The sequence below is a fragment of the Eptatretus burgeri genome, chromosome 13, assembly GCF_056783735.1.
Source record: "Eptatretus burgeri isolate ZD-2024b chromosome 13, Ebu_testis_v1, whole genome shotgun sequence".
Lineage (NCBI taxonomy): Eukaryota > Metazoa > Chordata > Myxini > Myxiniformes > Myxinidae > Eptatretus > Eptatretus burgeri.
Window position 1 is genome coordinate 16,776,068 of NC_140973.1, and position 24,177 is coordinate 16,800,244.

At 43.4% G+C, this 24,177-nt stretch overlaps 1 pseudogene across 1 annotated transcript in view; it reads right to left on the reverse strand.

Annotated features, from left to right (window-relative positions):
• Positions 1 to 6,499: 6,499 nt before the first annotated feature.
• The window catches only part of LOC147013940 (uncharacterized), an 18,233-nt pseudogene continuing 555 nt past the window's right edge, over positions 6,500 to 24,177 (reverse strand). The window contains exons 2-5 of the transcript XR_015050574.1: positions 23,449 to 23,516; positions 13,004 to 13,117; positions 11,290 to 11,362; positions 6,500 to 6,789 (exon numbers count right to left, since the gene is read on the reverse strand). The product of XR_015050574.1 is annotated as an uncharacterized LOC147013940 (transcript). The remainder of the gene's footprint in view (positions 6,790 to 11,289; positions 11,363 to 13,003; positions 13,118 to 23,448; positions 23,517 to 24,177) is intronic.

Here is a 24,177-nt window from a genome sequence, read left to right on the forward strand (position 1 = left end):
GATCTAGTGATATATCGACATTGCAAAATAATTTATGCTAACATAGTGCAACCACCCGGTGGTGGTAGCTGGCGCTTGGGTGGTACACAAGATCGATGTTTGTATATTCCTAATAATGACCTACTCTACAATAGCTTCAAGATATAGCTGTTTATCATCATGTAATCTGTCCTCAAATTGATGTAAACACTTTTATGTGCTCTCATTGAAAGCAGTGTTTGTGTCATTGTCATATAGACACATCATATTTATGGGTATTTTTGAACATTAATTGCCATTTTACAGAGTGGCGAAGAAGCCTCTGTGGTCTGACATTGGACTTCATCTGTACTGTATTAAACTATCCACATTTCTCCATCTGTCCCTCTTCCTGTCACTCTCATTACGGCACGTCCTTACGGCATTATGTCTAGTTCTAGGCTAGGCCTCCATAGATGTGAACGTCATCCAGATGTTCAGCACTCAACCCGTCCTGTACTTATCTATTTCTTCAGTTTTTTCTTTGTTTACAATGGCTGCATGAGGGGGGGGGGGATGAAATTCACATTCACCACAACAGTGGGGGGAGGGTGCAATATGGAAAGGCATGTGTTGTGTTTGACTATTGTGTTTGTCATTCTGAGGACAAAATGATTTTGAGTTTTGTATGTCCGCTTCGCCATCTTCATAAATGCTCTCCTCCACAGAGTCCAAATCGGAGCTCAGATGTGGTGACTGTACCGGTGCAAATACCCCCCCCCCCCACGCCCTCATCATGCAGAGGCCCACAATCTTCAACGGAAGACTCCGATGGTGAGGTAGGAGAACTGGCAACTGAGATGGTACAAAGTTTCCTCACCATTCACATGAAAGGCGAGAGAGAATGAATAGTGTTGCATACATCTTGTTGTTTTACAGAGACTATTGTGTCATGACAAAATGAGTCCTTCATGTCGATATTCTTACTAAATCAATGAAAATATGTCTCAAAATCTTCAGTTTACGAGACTACATACAGCTTTTTTATGACAAAATATGTCGATATATCAACAGTTTGAAAAATGTAGTATCGCATTGATGATAATTTTTCACTATCTTATCGAGCCATCACCCAGCCCAAGAGGCCACACACATTGATGAATCACCCTGCCTGTGAAATACAACCATTTGAGATGCCTGAGGTGAGTGTGCATACGTCTCAGCAATCCTGCCAGCCCCGTGCATACATACATAGTATCAGTGGCCTGCAAAAGTATTGTTATATTTGTGGGGTAGACGGTGGAATTTCATAGTAAAGGTAGGATTGTAGGGAAGCATGGTCTGTGGATGGGTAGGAGACATTTCGATGTAACATAAGTAGGGAAACTGTCAACTGAAGTGCTACGTGTCACCACACAGGGGTGCTGCTGTGTTAATTAGGAAGAGATTAAGGCTAATTTCTCACAGTATGCGATTGCCCCCCTGTGACCTTCTCCTATGATTTTACATTTCAAGACTGCGATAAAAAGGAATCACATCCTTCAAACAACAACCGAGCCAGACATTTCCGAGCAGGCGAAAACCCTGCCTACAGGAATGACAACTAGCGAGACCATGCTCATGGAGTGGATGATGGATGTGGCATGACATCAGAGAGGTTTTGAGAGAGAAAGAGAGGAGGATTGAGGAAGGGTCAGAAGGTACGGGACAGAAGCGAGTGAGGAGATGGTGGTTGGAAGAGAAGGGAATTACGGCTGGCTTTCCCTCGACACGGTGAATAAGGCTGCACAATTCTCGTATTCGTGCTGAGGCGGATTTGCTCATGTGATGGAGCAAGATGCTGGCCATTGACTGTTCGGCTGGGTCGTGTGAGGCCGCGCCTTGGAGCCTCGTGCTGTGCGGTCGGGGAAGAAGGCGGTGCCATTTTGCAGAGAGCAGTGGCGTCGGCAATCTCAATCGTGAGGAGGGACTTTCATGACAGCTTCTGGGCCCTTAACGAAAGGACCATCTGCATGAACAACCTCCTGTATGCTTCCTGCTCAGAGAGCGGCTTGACATCACTTTTGGGCGCACCTTTCCACGCAGTGACGATGCAGTTTGGCGAACCCCAAGCTCCAGAAACTCATCTCCGGGCACACAGCTAAGTGCCGGGAGAAAGGGAGGATTATTCTTTTATTAATTCTGTCCCCTTGTCTGCATTAAAGTCCATGTGGAGGCACCTCAAATAGTAATTTAGGTGCCCTCACATTTCATTATTATCCCGTTTTGATTTATTTCCATTATAAACATTTGATTTCTGTATATTAAACCCCTATTTATTAACTTTGCTTGTGTTGTCTATTTGTCACGGGTTTGAGTATAAACCCGTGTGCCTCCATCCTGACTGCACTCCCGTCCCGCGTACGTCATTAATCTCCAAGGATCACGTGTTTGCGTCCAAAGGAGAAAAACGTCTGGCGATCCGTTCAGGCTGATGTTTACCGCCCTATCCACGACAAATGGGTCGGGGTAATTAATTTAACCCCCTGGACACGACAGTATTCACCCCCACCCCTACCCCCACTTACAAAGTCTTCCCATTGTGATGATACCTGAGCTTATTTCATGATGCTTTCAAATCAAACGTAATAAATAGAATCTTCACAATATACTCCAAAGTGATAAAGCTAGAAAAATGCAGATAAAATGTGACCAAGTTAAATTAACAGATAAAAATCAGATGATTCTCAGTTGCATAAACCCTCAAACTGTAAATCACTTCTGGAGCAAATTATTTGTTTGAAGGGTTACAAAATAAGTGTTATAGGTTTCACCTGGATGTAATCAGTGGTTTACCTTAGAAATTAAGCTTCCTCACTTATCTCAATAGTTTTAGGGTGCAACTCACTTGGTCAACCAACAAGGTAAACTTGAAGACCAAGGGGCTTCCCAAAGAAGTCAGACAAAATGGTGGCGAAGCACCATTCATTCAGGAGAGGGTTATAAGAGGAAAGCAGGAAACTGGTTCGAGATGTCACTGTAAATCCAACAATGACTTTGAAAGCTCTGCAAGGTTCTATGTCCGAGAAGGGGGTCAGTGTTCATCAATCAACAATATCCCGTTCCCTTCACAAAGCTGGCCTCTATGGACAGGTGGCAAGAAAGAATCCATCAATGAAAAAGACGCATCTAAAAGCTCATATGGAGTTTGCGAAAAAGCATCTTAATGTTTGTGCAGGCATGTGGAGAATGGTTTTGTGGTCAGACGAGACAAAAATTGAACTATTTGGTCTAAATTCAAATCGTTACTTCTGACAAGCCGAACACTGCACATCACCCAGCCAACACCATCCTCAACTGTCAAACATGGTGGTGGCAGCATTATGTTATGGGGCTGCTTTTCATCAGCAGGGCCTGGCAAGCTTGTCAGGATAAAAGGGACAATGGACAGTGCAAAGTACAGGAGAATCCTTGATGAAAACCTGCTCGAGTCAGCCATGAATCTGAAACTGGGTAGGATAGTCACATTTCAGCAAGCCAATGATCCGAAGCAAAAAGCTAAAGTCAGACTGGAGAGGCTCAATAAGAAGAAAATAAATGTTCTTGAGTGGCCCAAAGTCAAAACTTGAACCCAATTGAACATTTATGATGAGACTTGAACATTGCAGTCCATCGACTATCCCAATCAAACTTGGCAGAACGAGAGCAATTTTGACGTGAAGAATGAGCAAAGATTTCATCATCTCACTGTGCAAAGCTGGTAGAGACCTACCCAAAAAGACTCACAGCAGTCATTGCTGCAAAAGGTGCTTCCACCAAGTACTGACTGAAGTGGCTGAATACTTTTGCAACAAGTGAATTTTGATTTGTGCATGTTTTTTTGCAGGTATTCCTTACATGTAACCTCCTTCTATAACAATGTTTAGTTTGATATCTTCAGTTATTAATAAAAAAAAAAGTTCATTTGGAAAAATTGTTTCTCCATAATTCATAATTTCTCTAAATGTGGCATTATTGGAAGGAGGTGAATACTTTTGTAGGCCACTGTATATACATACAATTTCCGAATTTTAGTGTGATGACTTGGATTATAATTATCGGCTTCCACGAGGCGGCACTATATTATACACATTTACATAGAGAAATGGGATCCCCCCACCCTGAACCCCGGAGGTTCTGAATATTTTAATCACCTAAAACCTCCCCGTGCACAGCACAAGTACGACGACGAGTTTTCAACTCATTCCATGCAGCGGTTTACGAATGCACAGAAGTCAAACAAACAAACCCACACTTCTTGAATTACCACATATTGTATGATTTAGTCAGCAACGATTCCCAATGTTTAAAGAAATGTAGAGTATTGACCACTGCTGTAACAGGTTGTTTACCCAGCTTGAATCCAGGAGAGAAAAAAAATTGAGTGAACAAGCATTAGTAAAGCAGACCCTCGTTTGTCTGTTACAGGATTATCACAATGACGAAGATGCGAGACAAAGGCTTCTGATGCTGTGCTTAGACAACTCACCTCCAGATGGCAGTAAAACTGTATGTGAGAGTGACACAGCGAGGCAGCGGTGGAGGTTTTAGTCCATCAAGGCACATGACCAGGCTTGGGAGGCCAAACAGCACCAAGTACTTCACATAGAAGAAGCTTACTTGGGCCAATGCAATCCCACCTATCCACAATGAAACAACCAAGCAATATGTTGTCTTTTTACTGATAACAATAACATCAAGACAAGTAGAATGTTTAATGATACAACTTCAATAACTTAAGACACTGACCCAGCACAGCTGGACTTAAGCTTTGCAGTAGCTGTGTGTGGTGCAGGAATGCCGAAGAGTGCAGGACATGCAGCATGGTTTCAGCAAGCAGCCACCAGCACACAAGGCGGGACATCCGTCGCACTGCCCAGGCTAGCCCATCCTGATCACGTCGCTGGTTTGGCATCTTCACCTGGCATCATTTTCAATAATCTGAAATTAATTTTATTAACTCATTTAATTATCTTTGTGTTAAATCTAATTGGATTGTTTACTGTGCGATCTTTCATATTAAATATGTAACCATTTTGTCCAATTTCCAGTCGTCCATAACCATAAATTATGTATTTGGAAGAACAAAATTGTGGCCTTTGAATGAGATGAAGCACAAGAGGCACTCAAAGGACATCAGCAGTGTGCGATTGCTTCCAAAGTTAAAAGCTAATTATTTATTACACAAACAGCAGCAAAATAAAAATGTTGTAAATACAGACATACAAGTGGTTTTGTGTCAATATTCATGATGGTTATTGGAATGTCTCACAAACAGGTTGATAATTCTTTCCAATCCATCCACAAAATATTGAGGAAAAAAAAAAAACAATAAAGAAGTTAATGAGAATGGCACTTGGAAGAGCACATATCTCCAGCAGGTTGAACAGTTGATGTTTTGTATCCCACTGATAGGCCGGATCCGAATCCGGACCTGACCCAAAATCGAATCAGCTGTTTCTGGTCATCCACCTAGTTTTGTCATCATCCGTCCATAAATTTTTGAGATATTGTGCTATATATCGTTTTTGGCCCTATTTCTCAATGGTGAAGAATCATTTTAAGATTTTTTTAGAATTTTCTCGCATCTGGATCCTGATCTACACCAAAATCTAATCAATTCGTCCGAGTCGCACACCTAACCTGTCCACAACTTTTTGAGATGCCCTGCTCACAGACAGTCAAGCATACAGGCATGGGTGAAAACATAAGCTCCATCCACCTGAGGTAACAAAGTTTGAAAGCAAAGTTGCAATATTAGCATTAGTTTGTACAAATAGAAATTTCCTGGTTTGTCCATGGGGAATTCAAATGAAACTTGAATAAAAGGCAGAGTGATGTTTGTAAGACAATCTGTGTCGATTTTGAAATACCAACAAAGAAACAAAAGCTCGGGGCAAAATTGTATGACGGAATATGGATGCACCCACACCACTGGTAAATACGCCCAACCCAAGGCTCCGTTATATTGATAGGATGATAGATACGAGGTAGGCAAACCACGAGGAGTGAAATTAATCCCCTGAAAGTGCACATAAATAGAGTCCTGAAAAAGAATAAACAGGTGATTAATTTCCAGTGTGGCCAAACGAAGAGTTATTTGAAATGGCATTATTATTTTTTTTTCTCCTTTTGGGGATGCTACCAATGGAAGAGAGTTGAATGACTTACTTATTTATACATTTAGATACTGGTATGTACGGTGCGGCATGGTTTGAAATCCTGTCAGTTTCATGTGCAAGACGTAAATGCCCCTAAATTGTATCACAACTAACTATTAAATAGTGCATACTCCATAATTATGGTGCAATTAGGTGAGATAATAATGCTCAAGCTTCTTTCACTCAATGGAATGTTTACACAACCCAAGTGACAGCATTATGATGTGAAAAGATGTTTCAACATTCATTGGATGTGCACACATGCACATACCTGTGCAACAAAGTCTGAAAAACAGACAATAGGACCATTGGGTAGAGGAGGCAGGTAGAAGATAAAGAGCAGAAACCAGAAGAGCGTCGAACTTTGTGCGGCTGCAAGCATCGGCGAGACCAGCCGAGTCATGGAAGCATGACCTGAGGATCGAAGAAGCACATTGGTGACTTTCGAAAGTACGTCGCATGCTGAAGAGACTTGCTGTTTGGCTGCAGGATCGCCGCTATTAATACCACAGGAAAGGACTCCTTCCGGCCTAGTTACGCAGACTGTTCCAAGGTTACAGTAGTCGAGGCTAAAACTGATGCAGCGAAGATTGGTCATGGCGAGCAAAAAAATCAAAAAGTAAGTTTCACTCTCACTCTCGTGCCATCCATGCTACAGAAAGGGTGGGGAAAGAGTGGCAAAGGGGAGGGAAGAAAAAAAATTAGTTTAAAATTCCAATGTTTGATCATGGGTTCGATAAAACAGTTACGTCATTGGAATTAAACACAATGTTTCAATTTACTAGACAGCAGATGGATAAAATTGCCATGGTATTATCAAGAATTAATTACATTCCAGGCAGCGCACACTGTCAGCGAAGTACAAGTTAACCGAGCGTTTGATCGATCCCGTATACAAATATTTGCATCTTACAAGAATTCACCGTCTGTCCGTCTGTCTGTTCCCAGGTACTGCAGAAACGGATGAATCGATCGCAACCATTTTTTTGGGTGTGTAATCCTGGGATCCCTTGGAGTAAAATAGGCATAAATATAATAACATGACCCCCTTGACGGCTCCCGTATGGAGCGGGTGCTTCTAGAGAAAATAATTTCACCACTGCAGCAAACCAACATGCAAAATCACATCTCACCAAAATCCCACCCCCCCACCCCAAATGTTTTTTTTCTTTCATTACATTAATTTAATTTCTTTCAAACTGACAGTTGGGCAGAGGGGTAATAGTTAGTGCTGGCGATAACTTGCCTACTCTTTGCAAAAGACACTGTGGTACCTTTAACGTCAATCAACAAGCATTGATGGCAGATGGATCAGCAGGTTAATGTCCATCAGATGGATGCCACATACATGTTAAACAGCAGGATGACAGTTTATAGCAGGGTTGACATTCAAGCCCAGGCTAGGCAGTTCAAGCACATCTCAACTATCCTGCCATCACTCAATAACACCAATAACTAACACTGAAAACAACACAAGACTTGGATGGAAGATATTTCCAAAGTTTTTTTGTTTGTTTTATCGGATGACAAGGTCACGTTCAGATTGTTAACGTTACAAAACACTAGCTTTGAAGATGAAACACTGATGTGTACTGCTACACTCCTACACAGTACAATTACACAAAATTACCAAACTCGTTTTACTTCCATACAACAATTATAACCCGACGAGCAGAGTACCCGCTTGACGAGCGTTCCAAGCATGCAACACGTTCTTTTGACACATACCTTTATTTGGGTGGTGTATAGGCAATTACCAACTGCCTCAATCGCTCCCGAAAATAAAAATAACCCTGATTACATGCTTGAAGCAAAAACATACCCACTGCTTATAATTCAAAACACCTCACCGTACTGGAGAACATGGGGACAGGAACACTATACTGTAAATGGTGGACACTTGTAATACCCTCCCCCACCTGGAGGTATCGCTACACGATACACACTTACATAGAGAACTTGTGTCCCACCCCCTCCAAGACACCAACAAAGATTAAAAACACCCCTATACACTAATTGGGATCATGCCGATCCTATGTAGCATGTCTGGAATAAACAACACAAGACTTGGATGGAAGATATTGCCAATGTTTTTTTTTGTTTGTTTTATCGGATGACAAGGTCACGTTCATGGATGACACGACAAGGATGACAAATAAACAATAGCGGATAGACTGTCAAGGCATTTAAAAAAAAAATAAAAAAACCTAGAATGGCACTCATTAGAGCAGATACCTCCACCAGGCTGAACAGTTTGTGTTTTGTTTCCCACTGATAAGCTGGATGGATCTTCACCAACATCTAATCAATTTGTCTTTGTCACACACTCAACCTGTCCACCAAGTTTCGTTTTAATCCGTCCATAAGGTTTTGAGATGTCGTGCTCACAGACAGACAAACATAGAGACAAACAGGGCTGAAAGCATAACCTTCGTCACCTTTGGTGGCGGAGATAATGACAATGATCACATCCAGTAATTCTAAGAGATTAAAACTTCATATTTGTTTTGTAGAAGATGGGTGCAGTGAGGTTCTACAAAGCAACTATATTTATGTGGCTTATTGAAGTTTAAATTATTATACATTGCAAGCAATAACACAATGTTTCGTAAAAAAATAAAAATAAAAAAATAAAAAAAAACCAACCCATTAAAGTTATGTGAAATTTATATTTTTTAATACAAATTTTTTTCTATTACAGTTTTGTATGAAAAATCATTTGGAGGAAAAACTGCAAACAATGGAGAGTCATACTGTTAAATTTGAGGATGGCATGGACAATTGAACAAGGATTTTTATTGTGGAGTCTTGCTTTGCCACAAAGTTATTGAAACAGACTCGAACACGATTCAGAAAGAAGTTCGAGACCAGATTAGCCCCAGATAAGTGTGCTATTTTTCGACTGATAAAGACGTGCAAGTCCCACTGGACAGTACAAAATCTTCATTGCTAAAAGTCTGGTCACCCAAGGACTGAAAGATCACGAGTAACATTGAAGCGGTCCATGAAATCGCTGCATAGTCGATTTCAAGAATTGAACGCATCTTTATCAAGTACTAGCGGAACCTGTTATTGGTGAGATATGTTCCTGGAAAATTCCGCAAACGTCGAATCCACGAATATTGGGGCATTGTTTCAATGGAAAAATCGGGAATAAGTTCCCAGCAGCTCATGATTCATGAGGGGAAAAAATTAAAAATCCCATGAACCGCGAAAAAAACCGCGAATACACGAAGCTCGTCACATTTTATAAACCGCAAATATGCGGGGTCTGCGAATCGCGAATCAGCAAATATAGCAGGGTAAAACAGTTCACAAAGAATTTTGAAGGAGGAACTAAAAATGCACCCATATCACATACAAATGAAGCAAAAATGAACAGACAATAATAAACAACGTCCTGTGATGATGTGAAAATGGTTTCAGGGGGAAAAAATGCCAAAGGATCCAAATTTTCTGAGTGATGTGTAGTTTTCTGACGAGGCCCACTTTCTTTGAAGTGGTCATGTTCACTCTAAAAACAACATGCTTTGGGATTGTTGTTCCCCTGTTGAAGTTCTTGAAAGGCCGTTGCACAGTCAGAAATGCACTACATGGGTTGCCATTAGCAAATCTGGTATCATTGGGCCTTTCGTGTTTCAAGATGAAGAAGGGAAATTGGTAACTGTAGCCGCTGAACGGTACTTGAAAGTTATCCAGAAGTTCTGGGTTGCATTCGCCAGGAAGTGCCACATCGATAGGGCTGTGTGATGGTTTCAGCAAGTTGGGGCCACACCTCACACTTCCAACAGATCTATAGAGTGGCTTCAACAGAAGTTCAGTGATCGAATCATCTCTAGAAAGATAGATGTTGAATGGGTGCCCCAGTCTCCAGACCTCAAACCATCTGACATATTTTTGGGGATACCTGATCGACAACTTAACCAGGAGGATCCATTTGTGTCTGCTGCAGCAGGGCAGCCATTTAGAACATGTTTTGTGTTTTGTGAAATGTCTGCTGAAATCACTAGCTTCATTTTTATGTGTTACTTTATTCTACATATTACAAAAATTATAATGTATAAGCTTGAAAAGTTGTATAAGTTGTTGTAGTTGTATAAGTTGTACAAGTTCTAATGTATAAGTTGTTTTTCAATAGGGAAAAAATTTGTAAAGTATAAAAACAACTTTGGGGTGCATTTTTTATGAAACACCCTGTAGCTCTCCCCCTTCTTCAGACTTCTTTGTAGTATGTGCAGTATATTTGTGTAAAATGTGGTCAAAAGTAGTCAAAGGTTAAGGCCATCCAAAACATGTGAAACACCTATTCTGCCACAGTTATAAATTTTACCAGTCAAATTTATAATATGTATAACAATCAATTCTCCCACTCCTCCCTCCAGGTTTTCAAAACAGCTGTTCACCACCATCTCATATCTTCCCCCATCCAAAATCTTGATCTTTACTATCCCCATTAATGCACCCCAAACCCACCTCCTTCAAATTCCCTGTTTTCTTTCCTGAAAGTCCCTGTAGTACCATCTTGTTTACCCCGTGTACCCCGCCCCATCCCTCTCCCCTCCACTGTACCCTATCGTCTTTGTTCCCCACTATCGTGTGCTTCCCTCTTCTGCCCCTCGTCTCCTGCCTTGTTGTATGTTTCTGTGTATGAGCTCTTACACGAGCCTCGACTTGGTTTGCAAAAGAAAAAAAATCATGCAAAACACTTGAGAGGTCACATGTTCGAAATTACCAAATTGCTGTTTCCATGGCAATTATTCTTTATTTGGATTTCGCAAGTATCATGCTATGCATTCCCTTGTTTGTTGTGTCCAACTGTGGCCCCACTACCCCACTGTCAGTACACACCATTTTATACCCTCAGTCACTTCCTTCTTCCACAACTGTAGATTTCACACACAAAAACTACCTGCTTGTATGATGCATGTTGGCATAGCAAACAGAGAACCATTTCATTTTTGTGTCACTTTCAAGAAGGATGCACAACTGCTAATTTAAAGTTAAACCGTTATTTTTGAATGGAGTAATGAGTGAAAAGGCAAAAAACATCATCACATTAATTACACTTTATCATTATCACAATCCTGATTTTAATGATGAGAATGCAGAACAAATTCCACTTCCTAGATCAACCTTAGTTAAGTACTTTTACCTGCAGTTCTTGCCAGGTGAGTCCATGAACCACAGCGAGAAGGAAGATATTGCACAGCCAACAGGCAGATGCACTGCGCCACCATGATACCACGTACGATGCCAGGGCATATAAAATCATTACAAGCAAACCACGAAATCCAAGGAGCCATGCAATGCCCCACATTCCATACACCAACCAACAGCATAATCGTAACTGGGGCAGGAAGTAGAAATCAACTGCAATCACAGCTAGCTCATTGGAAATTTTAATTTTTTTAAATCACTCATTTCAGATTAAACTTGTAAAAAGAAAATTAGAAGAGAAACATTCCCACCAATAGTATGTTTGCTTAGATGCTACTCACAGCACTCTCACAAAATGCACTGCCTTATAAAATGTTCAACCGTTCTTGTGTCCACAATTCTTTAAACATTTGTCGACAGGATGGCACAGTGGTAGGGCAATTACCTCTGAGCTATCGAGTCTTGGGGTAATTCTTGACCTGACTATAAACTGTCAGATTGGTGCTTCGCAGGCAATGCATTGCATCAAAAAATTAAACGAAGCATCACCCATCTGATGGGATGTTAAGTCGAGAAGCTCCTGGATATAATTAATTGCTGGTGGACATTGAAGATCGTGCGGTGTCTTTCACAGAAAGTAGGCGATTGTTGCCGGCATGCCCCTGAACGAATTCCTGTTCTCATGTGCAGGGGACGCTGCATTCGAAGCACGGCCGCAACTAGCGGGTCGAAATTATCATGAAATCCCGATCCAATATGAATTTGCGTGAAAATTTTTCCACAAAGCATCTTTGCAGGCTTTCTACTGTAACATCGTCGATGTATTTTTTTTAATACATATCAAGGATGGCAAATTAAAGAATAATGTTGAAAACATTCTTGCATTTTTGAAAATTCCATGTATAACTGAAATTGCAAATCCAACGTTCATATCTATTTTTAGGGGTAGCGTATGCTTCTTGGCCTTGGGATTTTAGAGTCCTGTATTCGAGCCCTGTTGGCCACTGAATTAACACCAGGTGGTGTTGACTCAGCCTGTCATCCTTCCGAGGTCGGCGAAATGAGTACCAGTGCACTGGTATTGAGGCACAGCATCAGCGGCTTAGTCACGCCCCAACAAAATGATAGCTGCCACACACAAGAAGAAGAAGCTTCTTGGCAATCCCAATCCCTCACCTATAAATATTTTATCATTATTCTTATCTCAATTTTACCCTCACCTTCTTTGTCTTGTATCTATTATTGATGAAAAAAAAAGAAAAAGGATGTTGAAGATTGTGCTTTTTGCAAGTATGTATTACAAAACATGCATCGTACAAATTCCTTAATCACAATGTTACCTGTGTCACGTTGCCAATTAAAATGACCTTGATTATGCAACTACTCACTTGACCTGGAAAATAAGTAACTGTACACAACCCCCATATTCTACACACAAATGGATAGGATTTAATAGGTTTAGGGGATTGTATGAACTTTCTCCCCCAACCCTCCACCACAAACCCTTTTCTCATCTCAAACTCCCCAGGTTTGTACCCCATCATTTTCTTTAAAAATATATTTTTGCAATTCACCCTCCTCTCCCACCTACGTGTGTATTACATGGATGCACTTTTACAGAAATAAAGAGCACTTTGTCACATTGGGGAATGAAATGGACCAAATGACTTTTTCATAAACAAACTTTGCTCATTTGCTCCAAGCCTCACCTGTGCCATCAGATGTAAAGTAAGCCAAGATAAGATGACATGGCCCAAGAGAAGCCAGAGCAGGCCATGAGAAGCCCAGTGGCTCCAAAAAGTCCACTCAAAATCAGAAACATCCTACACAAGGAGAAAGAAATTAACAGTCCTGTTCCACCAGTGAGCACTGAAGTTTTGTTAATTACTGAAAGTTTATTAGCCCCCATCGGACTTGGTCCGAAATGGGGTCTTATGGATTTGGTTTAGATTTTCGTGTCTGTGTGTCTGCAACCATATCTCGGATATGTATGGACCGATTTTATTTGTACTTAGCACAAGGACAACACATGATGGCCGACTGGCAGCCGAGTTGTGTATACTAATAAAAGGCAATGCGTGTGTATGTGTGTGTGTTGTCGTGGAAGTTTTGGCCACCTCAAGACAGGAAAAGCTTTAGTTCAATTTAAGCTGTTTATTCAGTAGTAAATATCAGACAGACTCACGCGAGGAAGCCTAGCCTGGAGCAGTGTCTCAGGAAAAAAACTTAACGATATAGTGTATTACGAATGAATATACATCTACATAAAAAAATATATATGATCCCTCCAGGGCGTGGTTGATACAGCAAAATAAGTGAACTGAACACAGAGAGGCAGGCCTCTTGGAGAAACAACAGATGGAACTTTGTCAGGTTAAAAAATCACAAACACAAGATGAAAAAAACGGTCTGTTATTGGAGCTTGCTTATTGCCACGGTGAAAGAGTATTTGATTCCTTGCTGCTTATCTGGAAAAAGATAAGGTTTTACAAGGTTTTTACGACTAAAGAGGAATGTGTGTATTCTACCTCCCTCCTAGTTTTCCCAGCATTAATTTATTTAATCCTTTCTCAAAGCACTAATTGAAGCCAATTGGCATTTTACCTCATTATAAATTCAATTAACAATTCAGTTTCCGTGTGTGTGTGTGCGTGTGTGAGTGCGTGCGTGTGTAGTCAGTGCGCGCGTGTGTGCGTCAGTGCGTGCGTCAGTGCGTGCGTCAGTGCGTGCGTCAGTGCGTGCGTCAGTGCGTGCGTCAGTGCGTGCGTCAGTGCGTGCGTCAGTGCGTGCGTCAGTGCGTGCGTCAGTGCGTGTCTCTGCCATAACTCCAAAACTATAAAACCTCGCAGTCTGAAACTTTGCATGCATACAAAGAAAACTCCAAGGAAGTGCAGAGTGAAAATTTGGTGTTATTAACAGCCTTATTTAATTATATGCCTGGTGTTGGCTTAATGGCGAGAGTGGTGGGTTTGGGATCCAAGGGTCCTGAGTTCAAATCCTGCTTGGTTGTTGAATTAATAGCAAGTGGGGTTGACTCAGCCTGTCATCCTTCCGAGGTCGGCAAAATGAGTGCCAGCATGCTGGTATACTGCGTCAGAGTGGCGACCCGTCCGAGATTGTGCCCAATATGCCAGGAGACTGCTTACGCAGCACCAATGCTCTGCACAGAGTGTGGTCCCAATATCCTCTCCTCCTTCATCAGGAAATCCTTGGCCACCTCACTGTATGGGGTCTTAAGGCATTTCTTGAGTAACTTTGTTGGGGTCTGAAGCCACCATGTTTTTTGGCCTGTTCAACCATGCTTTGACATGGAACAGGCGGCAATGATTTCTTAAAGATAAAGTTGTTTTTTTCCCCACTTTCCTCACTCATATTATCGAATGCTTGTTCATCATAGCTACGAATCGCTGGGTATATTGCAATGCTTATAAACGCCTGGAGACACCAGCGTTCGTGGCATTATTTAATTTGTGCATATGAATAATAACCGAGAGAATCTCTTAAACTAACCAGAATTACAAAATGTAAGCTCCAGATTTGAAAGCATCAGCAGTTCCGATTCCCCCAAAAAGTGTTGATTTGTCCAATTCGGACATTGCACGGGCATTTCCGGGTGCAATATCGATGGCAATTGGTAATCGCTTGCCAAGCCAGGCGTTCTGTTGGAGTGCTTGAATGCTTAAGCCACTTACAGAGCTCCACAGTTCAGTTCATGTCCTGATCGGGATGTACAGTCAACAGTTACGACAAGATAGAGGTACATATACAGCACACAGGGATGTGGTACATGTGGGTAGATTTGGATCTGAACGGATTGGACCCTCCACGGGTGTGCCATGCCTGTTACGGGTGCTGTGGTGGCAAAGTTTCATCCCATATCTTATGGAGGTTCTATCAGGTTTTCCTTTGTCCTCATGCCTGTTTCTAAAGCATTTGGTTAACAGATTTGCTTTACAAAGGTTAAAATGTTTCTCTTTGTGAGTTTCAAAGCAAAATATATTTGATTGCACCTGATTTCTGAGCCATTTGCCAAATTAATGTATTTTCTAAATTACCGAGCAAATTTTTTTCCACCCATCACACGCAGCTGTTTATAAAGAATAATGTTTGTCATCATCTCCCAAAAACATCTACATAAATATAACGTTGTTTTTTGGTGAAAGCTACTCAAGGTTTCTGGGTTGTATTCAGTATGTACTGTAATCGGTAATCACACTGACTCCAACCTGCCAATTGCAGAAAAATTGCCGATATCGGCCAAGCGTGTGTGTGTGTGGTGTAGTGAAACAGATACCGATCAGGTGTGTGTGTATGTGTATGTGTATGTGTATGTGTATGTGTATGTGTATGTGTATGTGTATGTGTATGTGTATGTGTATGTGTATGTGTATGTGTATGTGTATGTGTATGTGTATGTGTATGTGTATGTGTATGTGTATGTGTGTGTGTGTGTGTGTGTGTGTGTGTGTGAGTGTGTGTGTGTGTGTGTGTGTGTGTGTGTGTGTGTGTGTGTGTGTGTGTGTGTGTGTGTGTGTGTGTGTGTGTGTGTGTGTGTGTGTGTTTGGTATCCACAAATGTGAGTTTCAGAATGTGGAATGGATTCCTCCCAGGGCAGACTCAAAGTATCTACCTTCATTTCAGTAAGGGGTCACGATTCATGGACCAAGCTGTGAAGTTTTCGCTTCTCAAAGCTTTGTGCCGAGGACTCTCTTCAGGATCGTTGCTGAGCCCCGGACAGCTTCCAACTGTAGTTCGTTTGTAATAATATTCCCAGTGATGGTTTTTAGCTCACCTGCAAGTTGTTCCAGGGAGCTTATGGAATGGCACGTCGTCTGTCCGTCCGTCCGCAAATACTTAACAACTTCTTCTCAGAAACTACACATACGATTTCAATGAAATTTGACCACAACCTTCATCACCCATGATGGCATTAAAAAAATCATTTTTAAACGTGGTCTGAAGGGGTCAACAGAGGGGGTTTACGGGGCGGGGAGGGGGGGTGGGGGAGTGGGTTGCCTCCCCAAAGAGCTATTTGCTTTCTTCTCAAACGATACACACAATGCCGATGAAACTTCATGACAACCTTCATCACCCATGACGTGTCAAAGTTTGTTCATGACGTAATAAAAATCTGGCTCCAAGGTTGGTTGCCCCCCAAAATATGTATTTGCTTTCTTTTCTGAAACCACACACACAATTTTGATGAAACTTGACCACAACCTTTATCACCCATGATGTACCAAAGGTTTTTCAGATCATTAAAAAAAAAATTCCATAGGTATTGACTTGCTTCTCCATTATATATTTTGTGGATCATCCATGCCTACCAGTGGTTGCCCAATTATCTTATCCAGCCACTACAAGGTGAGTGCCCAGGGGTATTGCCCCTATGTTTAATATCTCTGTGAGGTTATTTGTCATCATTCCTGTCAGTCCAGCTTTCACTGGTACAACTTTGGCATTCTTCAGCTTCCAGGATCTTCTCACTTCATTTTTGAGGTCTTGGTATCTGGTCATTTTCTTGATTTCTGCATTGTTTCGTCCAAAATCACTGATATTAACACCTCAATTAGCAATGCCTTCTTCTCTCTTTTTTTGTACCTATGTGTGATATCTGGTCGCAATGCTTTGTTTTCGATGGTCACGCTCGATGAGATCATTAGTTCGTACGTAAGCGGTAGGTACTTCCACGTTTTCAGTGATTACTTTTGGTTCTTGTTCCCACAAAATTTCTGGAACTGGGACATCAAAGTTTTTGCAGATGTGCCAACAGATTACATTATAAACTCTGTTGTGTCCTTGTGTGTACAGCTGTTCTGACATGCGTTTGTTTTTGTGTGTGTGTTCGGTCATCAAGCATAACATGTGATTGCCTTTACTAATCCCACCTTCACCCCACACCTTTATCTCTTGTTTTTCACCTATATCTATCCTTATCTCTATATCGCTATCTCACACACACACACACACACACACACACACACACACACACACACACACACACACACACACACACACACACACACACACACACACACACACACACACACACACACACACACACACACACACACACACACACACACACACACACACAGCATCCCTCCCTCCTGCAATATAGGAACACTTGGTGAGGAAAGCTCTCCCCACCTCCCTCCCCTTCCTCGCTCTTCCCCCCCCCCATTCCTAGCTTCCCCTCCCTCCTCTCTCAACCCTTCTCCTAAATACCACCCTCCCACCCCCCGTCAGCGAAGCGTAAGGTTGCATTTGCTAATTACAATATATATATATATATATATATATATATATATATATATATATATATATATATATATATATATATATATATATATATATATATATATATATATATATATATATATTGTGACGTCCACGGGACTTGAACAGTCCCGCCAACGTAGAATGAGCCGAAACGATGGAGGCGGTTAATTTATTTATAACCCAAACATGGCGGTTCTAATCGCTCTACCGCAAACGGGACGAGGAAGGTGGCACGGGTCGCTTTTCACTGAGTTGATGATGTTTATTTGTTTTTATTATTAACCAGAAATAACAAGACTCGGCAAGAAGAGGGATCCGGGGCGATTCGACGGGATGGTGTGGGATCGGGCGTGGGGAAAACACAGACAATTCCAATGAATACAGTCAAAGCTCGTTACTATGCCACCCGTCGGGACCGAGCAAAAGTGGCATAGTAGCGAGAGTGGCATAGTAACGAGATTTTGTAAAAACGGCCTTATTTTCTCAAGTTACCCATCTGTAGTTAATCTTTAGACAAAATTTATTCCAGCAAGTAAAAGGCATGACTGTTGTATAAGCTAAGCGAACGGAGAACATACACACACTAACAGAGTTCACACACTAACATGTGGCATGGCGAGAAATTCACGACACACAAAGCTTTCAAGAATCGTCGGCTGGCGCATCTTCTTTCGGCGGATCTCGTGCATCTCGTTGTCTAGCCGATCGTACGCTTGCATCACACCGGGCTTCCCGCTTCTCTGCTGCATGAACTTCCGGACGGTGCTACAAGCGCGCTGGGCTTCCTCGAACGGAACGATTTCCTCCACGACAGTTACCTCGTCATCTTTGCTTTCCACCGGCTCCTCACTGCACAGAATCTCCTCCGCAATCTCCTCCAGCGTGAAATACCCGCCAGTCGCGAGGCGCTCGTCGGCTTCGAGAAAGTCAGACAGCTCGATCTCCTCGTTCTTGTGCATCTTTTCCTCGGCAGGCAGAGCTTCCCAGATGTCGGGCAGCTCCGCATCCTGTGGCTCAGTTTGGATCTCCTCTTCGATGAACTTGGCCTTCGCGAAACAGTTCCTGATCGTCGACTTGCCGACCTGCTCTCAAGCACGCCGGGCGACGTGTAGAGCGTCGAGCAATGTGAACTTGAACTCCTTTCCCTCGTCTATGGCCTCAGGCCAGCAGCATAGCAGGAGCTTCTTGTAGTGGCGCATGAGGTTCTCTATGATTCCCTGATCCATTGGTTGTGAATTGGCTGTCGTGTTGGGTGGGAAGAAGACCAGTTGGATGTTGTTCAGCTATAGCTCGGGAGGGTGGCCAGAGAAGTTAGCGAGACAGACCAGCACTCTGCGTCCCTGCTGGCCGAGTCGTCCGTCCCACGCACGCAACATCTCCTCGAAAAGCTCCGCCGTCATCCACGCCTTCGATTTCGCCTTGTACTTGACTGGGATCTCTTTGTTCTTGAAGGCACGGGGTTTCTTGGAATTGCCAATCACCAGAAGAGGGAACTTCTCGCTGCCGCTCATGTTTGCCCCAACCAGAAGAGTGATCCTTTGCTTGCTTTTCTTTCCTCCAGTACACCGCTCTCCCCTGAAAGCCATGGTCTTGTTCGGAAGCAGCTGCCAGAAGAGTCAATCTCGTCCAGGTTGAAGACGTCGTCTGCGGAGAACTGCCCGAGTAAGGGCCGGAGAACCTGTTGTTGCCACTCAAGAAGGGATTGCGAATCCACCGCTCCAGCTTCGCCCTGCACTGTCTTGAACGTGATGCCGTGGCGCTTCTTGAAATTGCCCAACCAACCGTCGCTCGCCATGAAGTCTGGGATGTGCATCAGCTCGGCCAGTTTCATCGCCTTCTCCTTGATCAGATCGCCGCTGACAGGCACATTCTGTCCTCTTGATTGCTTCAGCCACATGAGCACTCCCTCATCAAGCTTCGGGTCGTGAGCCTGCGTCAACTTCATGCGCTTCGATGGAAATCCAGCTTTGATTGCAGCCTCGATTGCATCCTTCTTGATGAGAATGCCCTTCACGGTGGTTCTCTTAACTTCGACGCCCCGTTTCTTGCTAATCTCCCTGGCCAACTTGGACTGATTCGGCTCCTTCTTCGCGGCATCGATGATCTCCTTCTTCTCCTTCAGCGTAAAGTCGGTTCGCTTGCGTTTCTGAGCTGACATTATGGGCTGAATTTGAAAAAAAATGATGTCACTGTTGTACGTGTGCCTGCGTGTCTGTGTGTGTGCTCGCGCTTTTTTGTGTCTCGTTGTGAGTGTTGTGATTGGCTTGTTGTGGCTGGCATCGGGGAGAAGAATCGCGTGTTTTGACACAGTCTGACTATGCGCGTACGTATTGAGTTATGTTGTGCGCAGCTGGACTGTAGTTCGTCGCTTCACCTTTGGACGTGAGTATGATAATCGAGCACTGCGCAATACAGACTTTTTCACGACTCGTGCCTTTTAACAGTCACACAGTAGTGGCATGGTAGCGAGAGTAGGGGGTGGCATAGTAAATTTATTTTGTATTGAATTTTGTCGGGACCGAGCAAAAGTGGTATAATAGCGAGAGTGGCATAGAAGCGAGGTGGCATAGTAACGAGCTTTGACTGTATACAGATCTCAAACCCTCTAAGGCGCCAAGTACACACACACACACACACACACACACACACACACACACACACACACACACACACACACACACACACACACACACACACACACACACACACACACACACACACACACAAACACACACACACACACACAAACACACACACACACACACACACAGCGTAGCTACTTCTGGTGGTCAGGCTGGACCGTGGTGTGGACGCAACTGTCCCTGGATCGGCGTCGGACGAGCTGGCCTTGCTCTCGTCAGGGGGGCAGGAGAAACCGTGGTGCTGTCGACCTCCTGGTCCTGGCCCAAGTCTGCTCACAGCCACCAGGGAACCAGTTCTGGCGCCAAGTTGCGAGCAGGAGAGGGAGGCGGGTCCGCCCGCCGTTCGACCCCGTACTCAGAGTCAGCAGAACCCCAGAGCCAACCAAGGTGAGGCACGAGGCTCAGCAAGGCTCCAAGACACGATGAAGAACACGATCGAATCAGCACAACAACAAGTATGCTTCCCGCGCAACAGCCTCCACACCAAAAAAACACAATCTTTTTGTCCCGATCTTCTTCCTCTTCCTTTTTCGACCCTGAACAGACCTTTTTATCCTCCTGTCCTCGTCACTTCCAATCGAGCCGTTTTATTGGCCCACCGCCGTCGCCTTCCGCCAATCGTGATCATGGGGCGGAGCCATCCGCAGCCCTGTCCTGTGACGTCACGGCCAGCCTCCAGGGACTACTAAAAGGGGTTTACGCAGACACACTTACCCTATCCCGTGTCCCTATCTAATTACGTGACAATTATCATTTCCCCCTTGAAGAAATGAACATTTACTAGACAACTTATCACCACTGAATTGCTACTTATTACATCGAGATCCTGGTAAACTCGAACAGCATGGCATACCTAAGTAAACATCCTAATTAGCCTTTGAATGCATACCCCCCCTCAAACGTAACTATATATATATATATATATATATATATATATATATATATATATATATATATATATATATATATATATATATATATATATATATATATAATCATGTCGAAAACGTCATCAACTATTTCTCCAACATGCATTTATCGATTTTGCTCAAACTTCGCAAACAGATAATGAATGATGGCTTACATAAGCACGTCATTTTTTTTTTTCGAGATCAGATGACCAGGTGGCCAAGTGGCAGCCAATTTAGTTGTAAAAAAAAAACACCTGATGTTGAATACAGCCTCAACTTTACTCTGACATTTCTCGGACATGCATTTACCGATCTTGTTCAAACATGTCACAAGCATAGTAGATGATGGCATGCATGTGTCCCTCACTTTATTTCGCGATCTGATCAAAGATTGTCGACTGGTAGAACGGCGGCCATTTTAGTTGTACATAAATATGGGCCAGTCCTTTAACTCCATACAACAAAATTATTAAAATATCAGGGGCTATGACATTTTATGTCTTTTTTACTTGTTTATATTGTAACGGCTGTAGAAATTCGCAGAACACCATATAGGTCCTTAGTTCAGTTATGCCGATAAGTCAGTGTTCAGTTAAATTTCCCCACGCTGTTTAATGGGAATTATCCGTGTGGACAGGGATGTGATCTGTGAGTTAGCCGTTTTTCTTTTACTATCGTTATTTTGGACCAACCGCCATTACGACCACTGCAAAACGCCACCAACCACAACAACCACGATCACCACAACCACCTTCTCGTCAACCGCCAACATCCCCACAGACAACGAACAGCCGCCTTCACAACAACCACCGCCCAATCACACCACCCTCACGACCACCACAAACGCCAACCACACCACCCTCCCGACCACCACAAACGCCAGCCACACCACCATCAAGACCACCACAAAACGCCAACCACATCACCACCGCATTTCCACCTCAGCATGGTTGCCAGAGGCCTGGTCTTCGTCGAGGGAAAGCAGGTGATCCCCGTTTCCCCCTCCCCACCAACGAATGGCATCTTCGCTGACAAACGCGGTGGATTTCACCCTGTAAGGGACAAGGGTGAAAACCCAAGCAATGAAGCAGGCAATGGTGCGAGCGTCCCCGATTTTGGGCGGGAAAACGCTTCCTTCTGGAAGTTTCCTGCATGTTCTGGAAGGAAGGGTGGGAGTTGAGAAGGGGCAGGGCGTGGGTATAAAAAGGAGGAACACGAGCGCGGAAAAAAAAAAAAAGAGTGGGAGAGTCGTCACCAGGAACGCGAGCGCTAAGGAGAATCGCTCGCGCTCGCGCTAAGGAGAATCGCTCGCGCTCGCGCGAAGGAGAATCGCTCGCGCTCGCGCTAAGGAGAATCGCTCGCGCTCGCGCTAAGGAGAATCTCAATCTCAATCTCAATCTCAATCTCTCTCTCTCTCGTTGAGGATCGTGAGCGAGGTGGCGCTCCGGACCGAGGGCTCTCTGGGTCGGTCATGACGAGAACGGGAGAATCGAGGTCGGAAGATAGGCGTGAGGAGAGAGAATCATGAGGATGGTACGTGCGCGAGGTCGAGCGAAGGAGGACAGAGCCCCAAGAAATCACCACACGGTCACGTGCTCTTTCTTTCTTTTCTGGATTTTTGCATGTGTGTTTGTGGCGCCATGTCCCGCAAGTAGAACTGTTATTAAGTGCTTGTGAATAATAAATAATAGATGGTTGTAGTGCTTTGTCTTGCTCGAGTCTTGTCCCTTCCCGCCAATTCCATTGCTTTTCTGTATACGTGCATGTTGGTGTTTTGCATACCTGACTGCATACGTGTAAATAATAAATGTGCTTGTTTACATGTCACCCGTTCGTTGTGTCCTCTTTCCCCATTGAACTGCTATCTTGCCTTCGGAATAATAGCAGGCTTTTTAATAGCTGATAAAAGAATTGGGTCCAGCGAGGTCTCGCGATAAATCACCGCTCGGTTATCCCAGAACGGCGGTTCGTGTCCAAGCAGACCTCGCTGAGTTACGGTCTCTCGGTAGTCTGCCCGCGCGAATACTTGGGCATATTGACAATTCGGCGATTGACCCTGTCGCGCGCGGATAGAGTGTTGACTAGGCCATGGTGTGCGCTTGGAGCACACCCGTGACTAGTTTCCGGCATTGTTCCGGAAAGTCGCAACTGAATTGTTCGTTCGGTGGGCGTACGGCCGCGACTCTGCTAAAGCGGTCGTTCGCACGCCGGCGGGCGCAGATTCGTAACAATATTAAACTGTAATCTGATCATGCAAGCATATCATTGCTAAAGTGCCTGCAGTGTGTGCATTTGATGTTCTGACAGTTATTAACTCACCTTTTTTATGCCCAAGAAAGGGAATCCTTCTTCAAGAAAATTGTTTGAACCCAATACCTCTTCATATTCTAAAAACCACAAAAATACAGAAACAGTATTACAGACTGGTTCGTTCTTTTGTTCGTATACAGCACAGGGCTGTGGTGTAGCATCATTGGCTGAATATGTGGATGTGCCACTGATGCAATTCCCTCTGGTGGTTAGGGTAGGAATTTGGAATTTTGCCATGGAGGTGGTGATAGCTCGCCTACTCTTCACGAAAGACATCATGAGATCTTTAACATCCACCAACGAATGCCAACAGACGGGACACCCGTTTAACGTCCATCAGAGGGACAGCACACACATTGATGAATCTCTCTGCATGTGAAACACCGAGATGACAACTTATAGCTGGTTCAGGATTCGAACACAGGCTCGACAGCCCAGAGGCGAGTGTGCGCACCTCTATGCCATCCTGTCATCTCATTATAGACTGGTAGCAAGAACTAAATACCCTTTGTTGTATTTTGACAATTAAATAATTTATATTTCCCAGCAAATTTTATTTCTACAGTTGGTAAATAACAGCATGGTGATAAAGAGGAAATCATATATAAGTCGGGGAGAAGATGTAATGATTCATGACAGGGTGATTCAATTTTTTTCTATTGCATTTGTAATATGTAAATGGACTCTAATGACATCCCAATCCTATTCACCACTCACCAAATGGGAAACTATGCTAGA